This window comes from Mastigoproctus giganteus, chromosome 3 (assembly GCF_048544385.1).
Source record: "Mastigoproctus giganteus isolate SK-2022 chromosome 3, ASM4854438v1, whole genome shotgun sequence".
Lineage (NCBI taxonomy): Eukaryota > Metazoa > Arthropoda > Arachnida > Uropygi > Thelyphonidae > Mastigoproctus > Mastigoproctus giganteus.
The window spans coordinates 142217267-142229976 of record NC_143577.1 but is presented as its reverse complement, the minus strand read 5'-3'; the positions used below and the strand labels follow the sequence as shown (position 1 = coordinate 142229976).

The 12710-nt window shown below is 37.0% G+C and overlaps 1 protein-coding gene across 2 annotated transcripts in view; it reads left to right on the top strand.

Moving 5' to 3' along the window:
* LOC150088294 (colorectal mutant cancer protein) overlaps positions 1-12710 on the top strand; it is a 498699-nt gene that overhangs the window by 16425 nt on the left and 469564 nt on the right. The window lies entirely within an intron of this gene.

The following is a 12710-nucleotide window of genomic DNA, read 5'->3' as shown; positions in this document are numbered from 1 at the left end:
TTTGCTAGCAGGGATAAGGAGGTGATTATACTATTGTATAGGGCAATGGTCAGACCACTTCTTAATTACTGCAGATCTGCAGACCTCATTTTAGGAAGGATACAGAGCTGCTGGAATGAGTACAGAGAAGGGAAACGAGATTGGTGATGGGAACAAAGTGGTGCTCTTACCAAGAAAGACTTCAGTTCTACAAATTGGAGATTAGTCATCTGTGAGGTGATCTGATAGAGATATTTAAGGCCTTGAATGGATTGAGCAAACTGATGGGATTCTTACTCTTGCTCAGACTATGCACCTGACAGGCCATAAATTCAAATTGAGGAAGGATGGTTGCAAAATTGATGTACAGAAATTTTCCCTTAGCCAGCGAGCACTTGATTGCTGGATCAAACTTCTATTAGTTGTTGTGGAAGTTGAAGTTTAAATAAATTCAAGGAAGGGCGAGATGAAATATTGGAAGGAATGGATAGGTGAAATGGGAAGTTTTTTTTTTTTTGGCTAATGCTGTATTTGTAATGCTTTATTTTTGGCTAATGATGCAAGAAAGCTTGCTTTCTTGCATCATTTGCCACTACTAATGGTAATGCTAATGGTGTTTTGTCAATGATATATAGGAATTTTGTTGGGATTATCTTGGCAGGTGATTATCTTGTTGTATAAGCAATGGTTAGGCCCCATAAGGGTCTTTTTAGGAATTTTAGAATGCAGACCTGTTGGAACAGATGGGAGAAGAGCAGTCAGATTAGTAGTGAGGGTAAGAAAAGGGTGCTATTACCAAGAAACTCTTCTGTACTTGCAGTCTTGCACTTACAAGAAAATCTGAGTAGTTTAAATTTTTGATTGAATTGAGTAAGCTAAATGCTGATGGTATCCTTCCTCTTTCTTAGACTTTACACATTAGGTTAGCGTAAATTTAAATTGAGGAGAGATGGACAGATGTGTGGAAATTTTCATTCAGTCAGGAAGTAGTTGATTGTTGGAAGAAACTTCCAGTTGGTGTTGTGAAAGTGGATAGTTCGAAAAAATTCAAGAAAGAAGTAGAGAAATTATTATATGGGATAGATAGGTGATATGGGAAGGTTTTTTTTTTTTTTTTTTGGTTCTGTATAAATTTTGCTTTCTTGCATCATTTTCCACTACTGATACTAATATTAACTCATGTCATTCATTAAAATATAATTTGTTTCAAAAGAACTTAAAAAGCATAATGCATCAGTGGATGCATTACGCTTTTTAATGTCTTAATTTTTCCTGTACTTTCATTTATATTTAGCCCTTCAATAAATGTTTTCTTTTTCTTTTTAAGCAAGTTGAAAATCTGGGTTTCATTTGTTCTAACAAGATAATTGCCAAAATCTTCTCGATCCTTAATGGAAATAAAAAAAATTGAAGTCTTCATTTTTATCATCATTTTCTTCATAAATGGAAAACCATTTACAGTATATAGAAAATTTGATGACTTATAAATTTTAGACTTGGGCTTTGCACATCATAGCCTAAGTGTGCCAAAACATTAAATATCATCATCAACTTATGAATGCTGACAATTCAAAACAATTTCTTCATAACATCTTTCACACATTTTATGATTCATCTTTGTAGGTTACTTTGAGAAAGTCGTTGCCCAGATTTGATGAACTCACTTGGGTTACTTCAATATTTTAATCATTGGTACTTTTTTGTTTTTTTCTCCAATATAAAACTTTGGTTCTTTACATAATTTGTTACTTAACAATTTTAATTTTAAAAACATATGTGTCATCTGTATATGTATTTAAAATTGAAGATGTTGATTAATTTTTTAAAGAAATGTAAAAATTTTCACAATTTTTATACTGCTTATTGAAATCCTTTTTTACCCATAGCTTCATTGCCTTTCTCTTCATTGAAATATTTGAAAACTTTCAGTGCATTACTAGTTTTGATAATGTAATTCATAACCAAAATACAAAAGTTAGCAGGGTTGTTAACGACAGTAAATAGTATGCTACTCCAACTGGATCTAGATAAGTTTGGCAAATGGGCTGAGAAGTGGCAACTGAAGTTTAACATTGACAAATGCAAAGTACTGCATATGGGTAACAATAACCAAAGAGAAATGTACTAACTGTGTGGTACTGCACTCAGGGAAGTGGAAATGAAAAAGACCTGGAGGTAATTGTGCAGTCAAATATGAAGTTCGCTGAGCAGTGCAGGTCATGGAGTCTTGTCAATGATATATAGGAATTTTGCTAGTAGAGACAAGGAGGTGATTATCCTGTTATACAAGGCAATGGTCAGGCCACAGCTAGAATACTAGCTGTGGCCACAGCTGGAGGCCTCATTTTAGGAAGGATGTAGAGTTGCTAGAATGAGTACAAAGAAGGCCAACAAGATTGGTGAGGGGAACAAAGGGGTGTTGTTACCAAGAAAGGCTTAAGTTTTGCAAATTGCAGTGCCTGGAAAGTAGGCACCTGCGAGGTGATCTGATTGAGGTGTATAAGGCCTTACCCTACTTTCAAAAAAAGATAAAAACAAGAGTGAAAAACAGAGAACCTCAGCACCAAGAAAACGCTCGGAAAGTCTAACTAGAGATAAACAATGAACACAATAATTCAATGAAATTGTCGTGGTTTCCGTGCCAGTATTAATGACCTGTACGACCTTACCTCTAAATACACACCAATATGTCTCTGCCTCCAAGTGACGTATTTCAAACCTCAAGACACAACAAAACTGTCTTATTACAATACTGTATCTTTAGAAAAGATAGAACCGATCAAAATACTGCACATGGTGGTGTAGCTGTTATAACAAACCCATATGTTCCTATCAAACAGGTCTTACTGAACTCTCCCCTCGAGGCAATAGCGGTCCGTGTAGTTGCTGACATCCATATTACAATCTGCTCCTTATATATTCCACCAAGCTTTTCCATCCAACAAAATGATCTAAACAACCTCATAGCTCAACTCCCCACACTTTTCCTCATTCTGGGAGACTTAAATGGTCATCACACACTATGGGGTAACAACAATATCGACCAAAGAGGAAAACTAATTGAAAAATATTTAGTTGATAACAACCTTCTCCTTCTAAATGACGGGTCACCTACTTATGTTCACCTTCCTTCCAGAACATATACTGCAATAGACTTGTCTATCTGTTCAGTAACTTTGTATCCTACTCTAAAGTGGACGGCAAACAATGATCCACTGCATAGTGATCATTTTCCCGTTACAATTGAATTACTGAATAAGCCCTCTTATCATCTTACTAGAATTCCTCGGTGGCTAATTGATAAAGCAGACTGTGAGATGTATAAAAAATTAGCTAAACTGGACCCTGAAATAATACAAAAAATCGCCAACCAGGGAAGCGGTTGAGTATGTCACAAAAACTATATTACATGCAGCAGGACAAGCTATACCAAAATCCTCCCCAAAATTACCTGAACACCCAAAAATATGGTGGAGTGACAAATGCCGTGCAGCAAAAAGAGACCAAAATAAAGCTTGGAATACTTTTAGGCACTATCCAACCACAGCTAATCTCATTCAGTTTAAACGTGTTAGAGCAAGAGCGAGGTATGTTAGACGCAGTAATAAAAAGGTCACTTGGATTCGCTTCACTTCAACCATCAATCGAGCAACTCCCACACATAAAATTTGGAAAACAATCAGGAAAACGAGTGGTAAATATCAAACGACACCTCAGCCTATCATGGAATGGAGAGGGCAGAATATTTCTGACCCTACCCAAATTGCCAATATACTAGGGGAAACTTGCCAAAGCATCAGCAACAGAAAGTTACATACCAGCCTTCAGAAGATTCAAAGCAAATTCAGAAAAACAAAAGTTAAACTTTTCTTCAAAAGCAGAAGAACAATATAACTTAACATTCACTATCCACCAGCTACATAGAGCCTTGTCAACATCTAGGCGTAGCGCTGTAGGACCAGATAATATCCATTATTCGATGATACAGGAACTAAGTGCTGAATCACTGCAGTCACTTCTTGATCTGTTCAATAGGCTCTACCGGGAAGACACATTCCCTGAACAATGGCACTTTATATACCTCTTTATATACCTTATCTGAGCTTGGAAGAACCATACACTTCTGTTGGGTCCCAGGACATATGGGAATTCCAGGAAATGAATTAGCGGACAATGCCGCAAAAGCGGCCGACTTATCGCCTGATGTACAGTGGAGAGTTCCACATCAAGATTATAGACGAATAATACAGGAAAAATGCATGTACCAGTGGCAATCAACATGGCAAAACCAACTTGAAAATAAGCTTCGAAGTATCAAGCCAAATCTTGAGCAATGGCCTTCAAGCCTCAGTGCAATTCGACAACAGGAGGTAATACTAGCTCGTCTCCAAATAGGTCACACTAATATTACTCATGGTTACCTTTTAAGAGGGGAGATTCGCCCCCAGTGTGATCACTGTAAAACAGTGCTTTCAGTGAAACATATCCTTGTGGAATGCACAAAATATGCAATAGAATGCCAGAATTCCATCACTCCAGCCACAACTGAAGACCCACTAACGCTTAGTTCACTTTTGGGCAATAAAACAGATGGCTCAGAAATATGATTAGAAACAGATGGCAATAAAAGATTTTTACCTTTCTCGAAGCGATCAATGTATACCACCTCCTTTAGCTAGTCAACAATCAGTTTCCTGACTCTCGATCCATAAAGAAATAGCATAAGTACAAACCTATGTATGGCGCACTATGGCCATAGACGCCCATGCGCCAAAAAAATCCCCAAACAAACAATATAAGGCCTTGAATGGGTTGAGAAAGCTTGGATGCTGATGGGATCCTTGCTCTGATTAAGAATCTGAGGGGGCACAGATTCAAATTGAGGAAAGACAGTTGTAGAATAGATGTGCGGAAATTTGCCTTTAGCCATTGGGTAGTTGATTGGTAGAACAGACTTCCATCTTTTGTTGTGGAAGTTGATAGCCTAAATAAATTTAAGGCTGAGCTGGACAGGCATTTGGAATGAATGGAGGAATGACATGAGAGGGTTTTTTTTTTTTTTTTGACTGAAGCTGCATAATCTTGCTTTCTTGCATCATATACCTCTGCTAATGCTAAAAACAATATTGCCCAAATATTAAAAAGCGGTTTATTATTTGAGCTGGCCAGTAAACAATATAGAAACAAAGAATTGCTTTTTAAGAAATGACAGTTGATTTATGATCTGGTATTTCAGAAAATTTAAAACTCAGTATTCCAGGGAATTGAGAATGAAAAGAATCCCATATTTATTTGTGCATGTGTAATTTTGAAAATTTTGTGCACTACTTTTATAAACTTGAAAATGGAAAAGACATTTAAGTTCATGTTTATTTATTTATTTTATTATATTTGGTAGATTTAATAAAAAGTGTTATTTAATTAGAAATGACATGTGTGAAAAATATAGCAATTTTAATTTTAAAATGTTTATTAAAAAATAAACAGTTACATTTGTTAAGTATTGTAGTCCATTAGTAAAAGGTAAGGTAGTAAAAGGTAGTAAAAGGAGAGGACAGCACTCACATACGATAAGCTGAATTAAAAAGACCAAAGTTTTATTTATATATTTTATTTGTTTTTCATAAATAAAAAAATAAAATTTGAATCTGTCAAAGGTGTCTCTGCCTTGATTTAAGAAAAAGTTTCTCAAGTTAACAAGTGCTCTCCAGGCTGAGAAAAATTTTACCCATGAGCAGTTGCATGCAGTGACTTTGTGAACAGGGGAAGTTTTAATTATTAATACCTGGCAGCAGTAGTTAAAAGAACGTTGGTGCATGGTCTCATAGGCCATGTCAGACCATGCACCGTTTTCTCTTTATTACTCCGAAAATCATTTATATTAGTTTATTTGAATTCTGCTTAGCGTATACTGTTGTTTGACTTTTTCATAATAAATTGCAATAATTAAGTGTAATTTTTTAGTGAACAATTAAAAATTTAAAAAGTGTTTTTTTATACCTATTATTTAAAAAAAAACCTAACTTTTATTAATTTTGCTAGAAAAAAAAAGCATGAAATATGAGCAAGAAACTATGTCTCTTCCATTTTGAAGTTTATAAAATTATTTAGCCCTCCTTCAAATGAATATCACGAAAATCATGGCAGCAGGCATGTTATGGGCAAAATAACAACAGTAAAATACACTGATCAGATTTTGGTGATAAAACCACAAATACATGAATCTAGAGAACTTCACAATATTATTTTTAATTCTAACACCATATTTGGTAATATGATTAAAAAATATTTCAATTTGTCTTTTTACATATGTTGTAAACCTAATGACAGAAAATATGTGGCTTTGTGAACATTTATGGTGCCAAGATGCCTCATTAAGATTCTTTTAATCACCTTATCCATATTTAATCAAAACATTGATTGTATCTATTGAAAATAAAGCAGAATACCCAGTAGAGCACTTTTGTCTTTGTAACACGTCCATCCACTTCATGCTTTTATAATATTCTAATTGGTAGTGTATTATTGTCTTATTTCTCTCAGGAATAAGATACAATTATACATTAATAGTCAATCTAATCTTTCTTTTAGCATAAGCACATCATAAATATTGCTTCTTCTGCATCTAAAAAAAAAACTTGGTTTTATTTTTTGATTTTGGCATTAGAGAGAGAGATAATGATAGATCGATTTTTATTGCAATAAGAGGATTGTAGGAAATGATATGCAATGTTCTCCCCAGGACCTATCAAATGGGCGCACTGCCTGATAAATTTAACTGACCACCCAGATAAAATTTAAGCGATTCTCGTGGTATTGTATGGTATTAGGCATCGGCGAGGTGATCTGATAGAGGTGTATAAGGCTTTGAATGGCTTGAGCATGCTCAATGCCGATGGGATTCTTCCTCTTGCTCAGAATAATCACCTGAGAGGGCATAAATTCAAATTGAGGAAGGACGGATGTCGGATAGATGTGCGGAAATTTGTCTTTAGCCAGCGGGCAGTTGGTTTGTGGAATAGACTCCCATCGCTTGTTGTTGAAGTTGATAGCCTAAACAAATTTAAGGCTAAGCTGGACAGGTATTTCGAACAAACGGAGGGGTGAAATGGGAGTAGTGGTTGGTTTTTTTTTTTTTTTTTTTTTTGGCTGATGCTGAATAAGCTTGCTTTCTTGCATCATATGCCTCTACTAATGCTAATGCTAATTGCCCACTGATCTCAATCAGTTTTAATTTGAACATACTATGCGATAGAGGTCAATGTGACAGGAGTATATAATGTTAAATTATGCAATTATTTTGCTCTGGATCGCTTAAGTCACATCTATAAATAACAGAAAATTTTATAATATTGCAAAGTATTATACTTCCCCACCTGGCTACTTCATAATGCCACCCAGCTGGCAAATTTTTCTTGGGAGAATACTAATATGATGTTGCAACCGACCCATTACAGCCATGGACTCACATTAATAACTTTTCCTACAAAGAGCAATGGACTATACAAATCACAAAACCTCCCCCCGCCCTCACCATGGAATACTGTTCCCACATCTGGGGTGTGCTCTGAAATCTCTCTCCACCCTGTCTTATAGTTTTCAGTTTTTGATCTGTGCTTTTTCTGTAGATACTTCCATGGACTCTTTTCTTCTAAATTTGCATCTATAATTGTGTGTAATTGTTGCTGTTATTTGGTTTTTAGGAGCATTAGCAACTAAGGCCATATTGCTCCGTGGATATGCAGTGGTCATTCCCTGACCTTTCCACATCCTCCGTATTTGGTGGTCACAGGCTCGAACCCCAGTCTAATCAAGAAGTGTGTGCTATGCACTTCTGCTCCTGCCCACCTGGCTATGGAGGTGCCCTGTGTAATTTTTTTTTTTTTTTTTTTTTTATGAAAACACCAAACAAGAAAGGTATCAAAACCTATAGTACTTAGTACCGGGCATGGGTTGAAGGAGAATTATGGGGGGAGGGGGGGATGCTGGAAACTTTGCTCTAGAGACTAAACATGGGTTTCACCACTTCAAGCCTCCAATAAGAAAAGTGGTGGTATTTCACCGGTTGATGAAAGTCATCTACCACCTTAAAATTGTACTACTCTTTTCCAACTCCCAACACAGCACAACCTTTTCCTCATTTATCCTTGCTGCTTTTGTTCTCCAGAGTAGCCTTTCTTTGTATGCATTTCCTAAATATTAGATCCACAAAAATTGAAGCATAATATCAAATGTTTCAGGCCTTTGTAGCTGAGTGGTCTTAGTATGTTGGGTACAAAAGTGCATGTACTTTGAGTGACTGTGGTTCAAGCCCATGTGACTGCTGAATATAATATAATGTTCTCATATTCTCTCTATCTTGTGAATTCCTCTGACCTTATGTGGTCATCTTAGAGTATAAACGAGTATAAACAGAAAATTTATCTTCAAAACTGAGGATGCATGGTACTGTAGGTTCTAATATCTTTCATGTTTAAGGTTTTCATCAAAAATAAGTAAAGAAAAACAAATAAATAATTTTCAGTAACAAAATATTCAAAGTAAATTTACAAAATATTACAGAAATCAAATGAAAAAAAAAAAGAAAGAAATAAATTAGTATTACCTCCATAAATTACTACTTCACCTTTTCACATGTGAGTTTTTGGATGCACGTGAGAGAAGCTCTTCTCACATGCTATCAGGTGTAAGAAGCTCTTCAGATTTTCAAAAATATTTTTTGACTGCCATCTGCTATAAACTGTGCCTACAGTTAGAAAGTTAGGTAAGCTATGGCAGTGACTACTTAGGTATTTCTCAAAAATTTGGTACATAAATGGACATGTGTCCATTTCAAATATGAAATATATATACAGAGTATCCACAAACTTCACTTAGCATTAGCATTAGTAGAGGCATATGGGGTGCCTCTGTAGCCAGGTGGGAAGGAGCAGCAATGCGTAGCACACGCTTCTGGATTAGACTGGGTTTCGAGCCTGTCACCACCAAATACGGAGGATGCGCGAAGGTCAGGGAATGACCACCGTATATCCCAGAGCAATATGGCCTTAGTTGCTAATGCTCCTAAAAACCAAATAAACAACAGGGCCATATGATGCAAGAAAGCAAGCTTATGCAGCATAAACCAAAAAAAAAAAAAAAAAAACTTCCACTTCACCCCTCCGTTCAAAATACCTGTCCAGCTGAGCCTTAAATTTATTTAGGCTATCAACTTCCACAACAAGGGATGGAAGTCTGTTCCACCAACCAACTACCCACTGGCTAAAGGCAAATTTCCACACATCTATCCTACATCTGTCATTCCTCAATTTGAATTTATGCCCTCTCAAGTGATTATTCTGAGCAAGAGGAAGAATCCCATCAGCATTGAGCATGCTCAAACCATTCAAGGCTTTATACACCTCTATCAGATCACCTCGCCGGTGCTTATTCTCCGGACACTGTAATTTGCAAAACTTAAGCCTTTCTTCGAAAGAGCAACCCTTTGTTCCATTCACTAATCTTGTTGCCCTTCTCTGTACTCGTTCCAGAAGCTCTACATCCTTCTTGAAATGAGGCCCCAGACCTGTATACAATACTCAAGGTGTGGCCTGACCATTGCCTTATACAAGGGAATAATCACCTCCTTATCCCTGCTAGAAAGATTTGTGTATATCATTGACAAGACACCATGAGCTACTCTTGCAGCCCATCTGCACTGCTCAGAGAACTTCATATCTGCCTGCACAATTACCCCCAGGTCCCTTTCATTCTCTACCACTGTCAGTGTAGTACCACAGAGTTGATACGTTGCTCTGGGGTTGCTGTTTCCCATATGTAGTACTTTACATTTGTCAATGTTAAACTTCATTTCCCACCTCTCAGCCCATCTGCTCAACTTTTCCAGATCCTGTTGTAGCAGCATAGCGTCAGTAGTGGCCTTAACAACCCTGCCAACCTTTGTATCGTCTGCAAACTTGGACATTAAGCTTGATATACCATCATCAATATTATTTATAAATACAGAAAACAATAATGGACCTGACACTGAACCCTGAGGGACTCCACTAATAAATTATTCCACGATGATCAGTGTCCATTGATTACCACTCTCTGTCTTCTCCCTCTCAACCACCCTTTTATCCATAGCAGCAATTTGCCTCCAATGCCACACTGTTCCAATTTATGCAGCAGTCTTCCATGTGCAACAGTAACAAAAGCCTTTCTAAGATTCAAGTATATAATATCAAAGTTATTCCCTGCATCCAGTTCTTTTGTGACTGCATCATAGTTTCCAATCATATCGGTCAGCAAGACTTCCCCTTAACAAAACTGTGCTGTGTCCAAGCTATAACTGAAGTCTTGTCTAGATGATCCTGCAGTGCTTCTTTAACCAGTGCCTCCATTAATTTTCCTGGAACAGAAGTTAAACTCACAGGTCTATAATTACTTGTGTCAGCCTTTGATCCTCCTTTGTGAATTGGGGTCACATTTGCATATCTCCAGCCTATGGGTACCTCCCCTGAGTCTAAGGAAGCTCTCATAATTATGGCTAAGGGTTTGCTTACTTCCTTTGCTGCTTCGTTTAATATAACTGGATAGATCCCATCCACCCCAGGTGCCTTTCTTTTGTTTATCAACAATTTCTCCTCCACTTTACTCTCAGTTATTACAAGATTATCTAGCTTACTGCCAGAGTTGAATACACCTCTGGCATTCCCTTTGCTGAATAACTCCTGATGTGTGAATGTCGATGCAAAATATTCATTTAGTTTGTTAGTTACTTGAGCAGGATCATCAACAGTTGAACCATCGATATCAAGTGGACTAATCTGATTCATCCCCTTCCTTCTAGAGTTTACATAAGTAAAGAACTCTTTGCTGTTTTTCTTTACATCCCTTGCCAAAGATTTCTTGTAATCTGCCTTCGCCTGCCTAACCTCCTTTGTAACTTGGTTACAGATCAGAACCTTGATTAAAGATACTTACAAAACGAAAATGTTGTTGTGTTAATAGGGTATATTGATACAAACCTGAAACCACTTCCAGGTGATAGAGGATATCTTCAAGGGGTTTATTATTTTGAGGTAACTGGAAATTGTATGCAGTGCAGTAGATGGCAGCATAATCACAAAAATGTAATGGTAATTGTAATTTACCAACACTGACTGAGACAGTGGTGGTGGTATGTTGTTTATTGGCACAAGGGCTGCTAAGGCCATATTGTGCCACTGAGACGGTGCTGTGTCCTTTGGGTCAACGAGTTGCAGTTGGCCCTGTTAGGCATAAATTTTGAACACAGTTTAAAAAGAAGCTACCAGGTAGACCTACAGTTCTGCAGTGGTATGGAAAATTTGTAAAGGATGCCTGCTTGTGCAATCAACCAGGCTGAGGTTGTGGTCAAACAAAGTCAGTGAGGGTACAGTGGAGCTGGTTCAAAGAAGTTTTACATTAAGCTCAGGGGAAATCCAACTTATGTATCAGTCATTAACTTAACATGTCACGATCACCAGTGTGCAATGTGTTACGTCACGATCTGAGGATGAAACCATACACATTAAGCTTGTACAGAAGTTGTCCATCAACAACAAAACCAAGAAGATGGAATTTTTTCCCTATATTCCATCACAATTACAGTTTTGCAATTATGCTGCCATCTACTACAACATGCACATTTTCTGATTGGTGAATAAAAGCTTGAAAATATTTTTTATCGCTGGAAGTTGGTTCAGGTTTGTACCATATACCCTATTTACACAATATCATTTTAGTTTCGTAAAGGAGTCTGTGGACACCCTCTATACAAGTGTACTGTAGAGAAATCACTCAAGGTAAATGTTTATTATGAGCTTACTCTGCAGAGCCCGCTCATGGTAATGTATTCATGTTCCACAGAGCCCACTCACAATAAATGTATATATATGTAGGCACCCACTCATAGTAAATATATATATATATATATATACACACACACACAATATGGGCGCCTCCATAGCCAGGTGGGAAGGAGCAGCAGTGCGTAGCACACGCTTCTTGATTAGACCGGGGTTCGAGCCCGTCACCACCAAATACGGAGGATGCGGAAAGGTCAGGGAATGACCACCGCATATCCCGGAGCAATATGGCCTTAGTTGCTAATGCTCCTAAAAACCAATCAACCTCAACCAACACACAATGTGTATGTATCTATGTATGTATGCACAGAAGGGTTAACATGACTTAATATTGTATCAAATATCTGAAATATGAAATAAAATTTAGACTCAAGATAATTTTTCTGATATTATTAACTTTAGCATCTGGCTGATATATATCCTGGTCCTATCCAACTTCTCCTCATCACATAATATATTCTGTTTCTCCTTTGTTTAATCACCCAGAATTGCAACCTACATGGGACCAGTGCTGCTTTCCGCCTGTGGTGTACCTTCCCTGCAGCCAGATGTACAACAGAAGCCTCTGGCATTGAGTTGTACACCTGGGTACCCAAAGTTTCCCCTAATTCAACTAATGCCCTAAACAGGGAAATTTTTTTTTTTTTTTCCAGGTAGTCAATCTTATTGAAAAAAATGCTGACTGTGTTTAATTTCCTTACTGCCCTCCTTTAGGTCACAGAATACATTAATCATGTTGCAGTAATTACAGTAATTTATCATGTTGCAGTAATTACAGTAATTTATCATATTGCAGTATTACTGCCAAGAGTTTGCCTCACTGCAAATAAATAACCTTTTCATCTTTTCAAAAGTATT